General features: G+C 45.4%; 1 protein-coding gene across 4 annotated transcripts in view; it reads right to left on the reverse strand.

Moving 5' to 3' along the window:
* Positions 1 to 8,672, reverse strand: part of LOC122555564 (NXPE family member 3-like) — a 72,771-nt gene that overhangs the window by 56,567 nt on the left and 7,532 nt on the right. The window contains exon 1 of one of the 4 annotated variants that reach the window (XM_043701592.1): positions 2,677 to 2,695. The exons of the other annotated variants lie outside the window; for them this stretch is intronic. The gene's annotated coding sequence lies outside the window, so the exon portion shown is untranslated. Of the gene's footprint in view, positions 1 to 2,676; positions 2,696 to 8,672 lie in introns of those variants that run through there. 4 annotated transcript variants of the gene reach the window in all.

Genomic DNA, 8,672 nt, shown 5'->3' on the forward strand with positions numbered 1-8,672 from the left:
AGTGTGACTCATATTGTACACTCATATAGGACCAGTACTGAGGAAATTAAAATGTCACAGAGCAATCAGCTTTACTTCTCTTTCAGGGCACATTGGGGACTTTAGGGTTAAAAATTCCACTACCAAAGGACTTACTGCAACAGCAACTGAAAGCCCGTACTCTTTCAGTCCACGCATGTGGAATCTCCCATTCCATGCAAGTAAGCCCAGACAAGACCTTTGTCCTTTCCAGACAGGACGAATAGCCCTGGCACCAACCCAGTTAACTGCCTCCCTCTCCCACTGTCTTACCTCACTTCCATATTAGCATAGGTATGTGAATCCCCATTCACTTCCCTTCCCCATATTAACATAGGTATGTGAATCCCCCCATTTACCTCTCCTCCATATTAGCATAAGTATGTGAGTTCCCCATTTGTAACAGGCAAAACCTTTCTGCCTTAATTTCTTTCCATTAACATGTAATCATGGAAGATACGATAATCAGTTTCTGTAATCCATTCACACGTTACCACCATGAAGTTGGCTGCACCCCTTACCGTCCCATGCAAACACAACTAAAGGCAAACCATAGCCTGCCTTCAATCGCACAGTTTCCCACCAAACCAGAGGCAGAACTGGGAATCCAAACCCTCATTGACTCTTTTCTGGCACAAGGTATCTTGGTCCCGTGCAAGTCACCTTGCAACAATCTTCCCAGAACCCAACCCAGGCTGACGGGACTGGAGGCTTGTGCAGGATCTGAGGAAGATCAATGAGATTATGGCCCATTACACCCTCTCGTCCCAATCCTGGCTGTCATATTAAGTTGCAAACCAGCTGATGCTTGCATCTTTACCATTATTGATCTATAGCATGCCTTCTTTTCCATCCCGCTACACCCGGACTCTCAATATTTATTTGCCTTTACCTACCAGGGCCAGCAATGTACTTGGACCCACCTGACCCAGGGATTTGTCCACTCAACGACTCTATTCTCCCAAACCCTCCATAATCAGTTACGGACCCTGAAACTCCCGCAAGGAACTACCATTGTTCAATATGTAGACAACCTGCTCATCGCCAGTAACAGCCTGTCAAACTGTGAGACCGATACCACAGTATTACTGAACTTTGTACACTCCCTTTGGTATGTGGTTCTGCCCCATAAAGGTCAAGCGCTGTCAAAAGGAGGTGAAATTTTTGGCGAGTCTCCTCTCCACAGGGGAATGACAATTGATGGAAGAACACATTCGGCCCATTGCAGAAACCCCACCACCTACGACCTCTAAACAAATGCGAGCCTTCCTTGGACTTTTAATTTTCTGTAGGCAATGGATTCCGAATGTCACCCTGCAGACTCGCCTACTGACTCCGCTGGCATCAACCAATGCCCCCCCCCCCAACTTCACTCTTACAATCGAGCAGCTGACAGCATTCACCGAGCTAAAAAACAGCCTTCCACCAGCCCCAGCCCTAGGCTGAGCCCTGTACAATCGACCGTTCCAACTGTATGTTATCATTAAGGATGGATGTTGTCCTCGCCCAGACTCTCAGAGACAGGAAATGACCAGTGGCATACTTCTTAACCAAACTGGACCCAGTAGCAGCTGGCTTCCCGCCCTGCTCACAGGTACTTCCTGCTAGACATGTCCTCGTATCAGCTGCCTCAAACATCACCCTACACCAGCCAGTGCGGGTTCTAACCACACACTCTGTTGTCAACCTTCTCACCTCCCAGCAGACTCAATATTTAACACAGCCACGCCAGAACAAATATGAAGCAGCAGCCCTACTCAACAACCCACTACTGACCTTCTCTCAATTCACCACCCTGAATCCGGCCACTTACCTGATGGAACCGCCACAGCACCTCTCATCTCTCGAAGATGATTGCCTGCTATGGAACCACCTTTTCACCTCTGATAATGGCGATTTAGCTGACTTACCCTTTAAACATGGAGACTTCACCTTCTACGTGGATGGCAGCTCCTATATTTCACCTGACGGTCAGTGACACTCTGGATATGCAATTGCTACTGATGATGAGGTGATTGAATGCACAGGCTTGGAAACCTCACTATCAACACAAAAAGCTGAATTGTTTGCCCTCACGCAGGCTTGTATCCTGGCTGAGAGCAGTTTGGCCAATATTTTCGGCAGTTTGGACTCTTGCTATGCTTTTTGGCATCACACACGACTACGGTGCCCTATGGGAAAATAGGGGATTTTTAGCCTCTACAGGGCAACCCATTAGTCACGCTGTTTTTGTATACAATCTCGTACAGGCCTTACCAGTTACCTTCCAGCCTAGCAGTGGTCAAATGCTTACCCCATACTGGTGCAACTGACAGGGTCTCTAAGGGCAATGCACAGGTAGATGCCACCACCAAAAAGGAAGCATTACTCCCCCCACTCCTAGTTCCATTGGGGTCACAGCAACCTCTGATCACAAAACGTATCAGGACGGGTATGTCAGAACTGGGTGAGATACTTAACTTACAGGGTAGACACCTCTGCAGAGGAACATAGGCTGTGGTCACAGATGAGGTGCATCATAGACGCCCATACCAATCTATCGATGACCCCTGCAAAACAGGTCTGTGTTCCCTCTTTGCTTTTACCTATTTTAGTAGACTATGTACATAACTGTACCCACCTAGGCAATGAGGGAATGGTCAACACTTTGTTACAGACCTGGTGGCACCCCGACTTCCAGAAGACAGCTGAGGAACAAGCATAAGCATGCCTAATCTGAAAAAAAAACAAATGTTGGAAAAGGGATGCCTTGCTGTTCGGGAACCACCCCCTTGCTTGGTGGGCGTTTTAATCGTTTACAACTGGATTTTGTAGAACTACCCAAAGTACAGTGTTATTTGTATAGTTTGGTAATAATAGATGTCTTCAGCAGATGGATTGAGGCAATTCCAATGACGGACAACACGGCTGCAACAGTAGTAAAAATACTGCTGAGGGGAAATAATTCCCCGATATGGACTACTGGTGACTATTAGCTCTGATAATGGGCCACACGTCATGACCAAAATCAACCAGGAAATTTGCAGGGAACTAGCGATAAAACAACAATTCCACGGTTTCCACCAAACAAAGGCGGCTGGAGTTGTAGAACGAGCAAATGGTACGCTAAAAAACAAGCTGGCAAAATTATAACAACAAACAGGCCTAAACTGGTTGAAGGTCCTCCTCCTAGCCCTATTCCACATGAGGGTTACCCCTTCTAGCAAGACCAGGCCTGCTGAGATAATTTACGGGAAACCCATGGGGACCTGGGATAGTCCTACACCCCCCCTCCCTGAGAGACTAGATATGAACACCCTGGGAGAGGAGGTGGGGATGTACCTACAGAGGCTAACCAAATCTCTCCAAAGTTTGCATTCGCAGGTATGCCAGGCTTACAGAGAAAGCGACGATCTACCTGAAGGAAACGACCCCGCTGCCGAGCCAGGGGTCTTCATCCTGATAGACTAGGAATGAAAAAAGCTTGGATCAAGATGTAAAGAACCATTCCAGGTGTTATTAACCACCCCCATGGCTGTGAAAGTACAAGGGCATCCCCAGTGGATACATAGAACTGACTGCAAAAGAGTCAGTGTGAAAGTAGACAACCACTAAGGATAATGTTTCCCATACTTGTGACCTTGGTGACTTTGGGAGATGGAGCCTTCAGAAAGGGTAGATCCCAAATTGAAACCCCTCAGCATGATAGGCTCGGTGCAAAAAGGTATCAGACGGCCCATGTAACAGGGAGAGATATCCACTGCTGGGTATGTGCCCATATCCCACTCTAATTGGTAGGAGGAATCTCTTTGTGGCCAGTGCCTTTTCCCTGCCATGAGCTGGCCAAATGGCTATGGCGTAGAGGTCTGTCCAGTGATCTTGTTAACACCGAGGACACATGGGAGTGGCAGTTAGCAGGGTATAACCTGACCTCATTCAAGGACTGGTATCACCCCAGTTATAACCAATCACATAAGCCCCCCTCCCTTGTAGTTCTCATCAATACCATGGACAACACCACTTGTTTCAGATGGGAACGGAAGTCCACCAAAGGCACTTCTGTGGGAATGGGTGAGTGTTCATCTACCATCAGAACTTAACAGAATATGGGTACTTTATATTTGACTCATCCACCATCCCCAAAAGAACCTCAGGCCACTTCTAGAATAATCCTGTTCCCAGGCTGTGGGGGGTGGGGGGGGGGGGGAGACAGCTTACAATGGCACATATTTTATTTGCGGGTTGAAAGCCTACCCTTGGCTTCCCTCAGATTGGGAGGGGCCATGCTGTATGGGATATGTTTTTCCTCGCATTCGAGTTTTGGGCAACCTGCCATCACCCCAGAGATCCAGAATGTCTCTCACCGGAATCCTCACCTGGGTGGGAATGTTCTCTCCCTCGACAGGGATCTATTTGCATTCCTAAGAACTTAGCCAGCTCTGGCGCTTCTGGCCACCGTTGTCCGAATGCTTCCACAGCAGGCTCTGTGAAAGGGAGCAGGGTCGTTGCATGGGCATGGGCGGGGCTAGTTGGTCATCAAATGATCAAAAGGAGGGAATGAGGAAGTTAAAATGTCACAGAGGGATTAGGTCCATGCTTTACCTCTCTTTTGGGGCACATTGGGGACTTTAGGGTTAAAAATCCCACTACCAAAGGACTTACTGCAACAGCAACTGAAAGCCTGTACTCTTAGTCCATGCATGAGGATTTTTCCCATTCCATGCAAGTAAGCCCAGACAAGACCTTTGTCCTTTCCAGACAGGACGAATAGCCCTGTCACCAACCCAGTTAACTGCCTCCCTCTCCCATTGTCTTACCTCACTTCCATATTAGCATAGTATGTGAATCCCCATTCACTTCCCCCCCCCCCCCCCATATTAATATAGGTATGTGAACCCCCCCATTTACCTCTCTTCCATATTAGCATAAGTATGTGAGTTCCCCATTCGTAACAAGCAAAACCTTTCTGCCTTAATTTCTTTCCATCAACAGGTAATCATGGAAGATACGATAATCGGTTGCTATAGTCCATTCACACGTTATTACAGGACATTGACATTCATCGGGTTTTGTAAATCCATAATTACCTACTTTAAACTATGTAATGACAATCAACCATGTGACTGATAAGTCTTTGTTCAATTCCTATAAAATATACTGTCTCTGGGTGTAGGGCAGAGATTCATGAGGAAGAGTCACTACAAGCAGACACACAGCTACATTAGAGACGCTTTGAATCTCCCGTCAGCTGTCCGATAATAAAGCTACTGCTGTTATACAGAAAACCTGTGTCGTCCGGATTTGTGGAACAAAGCAGACATCAACAGTACCACCAATACATTGATTGCCAGGCCTCAGTTGTTTTTTTCTCAGGGCTGGAACTATTAATCCTTGTCTCTTTCATATATCATGTCTGGTTTTCAGTGAACCCGATGGACAAATGCAAGGTCTTATGATGCAGTGGTAGCATCCTTATCTCTGAGCCAGCAATTCCAGGTTTAGGTCCTGTGCCATGATAAGAGTGAGGCCACTACCTGGTCAGATATCTTGCAGAAGGCATTGACAAAATATTTGGCCCATAAGAATGGTCAATCCAGTGGAAGTCAGTGGACCAATCCTTGGAAACGAGGACAGGCAGAAATGGAAGACAAACCAATTCTGCAAAGTGGACAAGGCCTTGTAAACAAGCAATACTTGTACTCTTTCAGCAACCAGATAGAGTGGAGCTCATTTAAGGCACATCTCTTTCCAGAATGTAACAGTACAATTGTAGAATTGCAGAAACTTGTAGCATTAAAGGAGGCCATTTCGCCCAGAATAGCTCTTCTAACGCTTTGAAAGAGCCGTTGAGCTTGATCCTACACCCTCACTTTTTGTAATAGCTTTCCCCAAACTTCAGTTTTAGTCCATTACGCTTTAAAAATTTGTAAATGATGCAGTCTTAGTTAGAGGTTTGCAAATGATGCAAAACTCAGTAATGGGGTCAACAGTGATGGAGATAGAGCATTAAGTTGGATTAAAAGTCAGTTCAGTGTTAAAAGGTGGACTTCCTGAAGACTGTGAACATGAGTCAAAAGATACAGTTTTCTTCTGTCCTCTCAGAAACAAGCAAGCATTGTGGTTAGAAACCACGGCAGCCTTTGTCTCGGTCTGTGAGCTGACATGCTCGAGTAGTCTTGTGGCCTGTGTAGGTCAAGGACAGCCATCAGACATCACTGTGCTAAAAGGAAACAAAGATATCTTCTCACTCTGGAGGGACAGAAATCAGAACTGTCAGTGAAATTATCATCAAAAAGGAACTAGGTCAAAAGGCTCCGAACTATCACGCATAGCCAAGAATTTCAAAAGCAACTATTCCACTACTAATGGCAGCATTATCAATATAGAATCCCTACACTGTAGAAGCAAGCGATTTGACTCAAATGAATGACCCACCCAATCCTTATAAATGTGTATTTCTCATGGCCAATTTACCTAGCCTGTACAACATGGGCAATTTAGCATGGCCAATCCACATGTTTGGACTGTGGGAGGAAACCTACACATATATGGGCAGAATATATAAACTCCACACAGACAGTTGCCTGAGGGACCCTAGTGCTGTGAGTCAACAGTGGTAACCACTGAGTTACTGTGCTGCCCTTAAATTCATCCAAGTTAATGGCAACAATATAGAACATAGAGAATACAGAACATAGAACAGTACAGCACAGTACAGGCCCTTCGGCCCTCAATGTTGTGCCAGCCTTTTATCTTACTCTAAAATCAGACTAAACTACCCTTCATTGTACTATCTTCCATATGCCTATCCCAGAGTGGCTTAAATGTCCCTAATCCATCCGACTCTAGTATGACTGTCAGCAGCGCATTCCACACACCCACCACTCTCTGTGTGAAGAACTGACCTCTGACATCTCCCCTAAACCTTCCTCCAATTACCTTAAAATTATGCTCCCTCGTGACAGACATTTCCGCAATGGGAAAAAGTCTCGGGCTATCCACTCTGTCCATGCCTCTCAACATCTTGTACACCTCAATCAAGTTACCTTTGCTTCAAAGAGAAAAGCCATAGCTCCCTCAACCTTTCTTCAAAAGACATGCCCTCCAGTCCAGGCAGCATCCTGGTAAATCTCCTTTGCACCCTCTCTAAAGCTTCTGCATCTTTCCTCTAATGAGGTGACCAGAACTGAACACAATATTCCAAATGTGATCTAACCAGGGCTTTACAGAGCTGCAACATAACCCCACAATTCTTAAACTTAATCCCTGCTAATGAAAGCCAACACACAATACTCCTTCTTAACAACTTGGGTGGCAACTTTGAGGGATCTATGGACAAGGACCCCAAGATCCCTCTGTTCCTCCACACTGCCATAATCCTGCCTTTAACCCTGAATTCTGCATTCAAATTCAATCTTCCAAAGTGAATGACTTCACACTTTTCTAGGTTGAACTCCATCTGCCACTTACTGGCCCAGTTCTGCATCTTGACAATGTCCTGTTGCAACCTACAACAGCCTTCCACACGATCCACAACTCCACCAACCTTTGCTTCATTAGCAAACCTTACTAACCTACCCTACCACTTCCTCATCCAAGTCACTTATAAAAATCACAAAGAGCAGAGGTCCTAGAAACAATCCCTGCAGAACAGCACTGGTTATCGAGCTCCAGGCTGAATACTTTTCAACTAACACCAACCTCTGTCTTCTATGGGCCAGCCAATTCTGTATCCAGACAAACATGCCTCCTTACTTTCTGAATGAGTCGACCATGGGGATCCTTATCAAATGCCTTGCTCAAATTCAGATACACCACATCCACTGCTCTACCTTCATCAATGTGTTTTATCACATCCTCAAAGAATTCAACAAGGTTTGTGAGGCATGGCCTGCCCCTCACAAAGCCATGCTGACTATTTTTAATCAAACTATAGTTTTCTATGTAATTATATATCCTGTCTCTCGGAATCATCTCCAATACTTTGCTCACCACTGATGTAAATCTGAATGGTCTATAATTCCCAGGATTTTCACTATTCCCTTTCTCGAACAAGGGAATAACATTTGCCACCCTCCAATCATCTGGCATTACTCCAGTGGATAGTGAGAACACAGTACACCATAAATCAGGATAGCATCAAATCAAAAGAAGAAACTTACAATGTCCTGAATTTTGGGGAAGGGTTAAAAACAAACAAAATAGTACCAAATAAAATGTGAGAAAATAAACTTTGAGAGTAAACATGTTGGGACAGACAGCAAGAGTGTCTTTCATTAAATATATGAAAAGGAAGAGAGAGATTAAAATTAATGTAGGCCTCTTATGAGGCTGAGGAACATAAAATAATATTCAGGAACCAAGAAATAGGAGACGTCATAGAGTCATAGAGATGTACAACATGGAAACAGACCCTTCGGTCCAACCCGTCCATGCCGACCAGATATCCCAACCCAATCTAGTCCCACCTGCTCATATTCCTCCAAACCCTTCCTATTCATATACCCATCCAAATGCCTCTTAAATGTTGCAATTGTACCAGCCTCCACCACTTCCTCTGGCAGCTCGTTCCATACATGTACCTCTCTCTGTGGGAAAAAGTTGCCCTTTAGATCTCTTTTCTATCTTTCCCCTCTCACCCTAAACCTATGCCCTCTAGTTCTGGACTCCCCGAC

This window comes from Chiloscyllium plagiosum, chromosome 12 (genome assembly GCF_004010195.1).
Source record: "Chiloscyllium plagiosum isolate BGI_BamShark_2017 chromosome 12, ASM401019v2, whole genome shotgun sequence".
Taxonomy (NCBI): Eukaryota; Metazoa; Chordata; class Chondrichthyes; order Orectolobiformes; family Hemiscylliidae; genus Chiloscyllium; species Chiloscyllium plagiosum.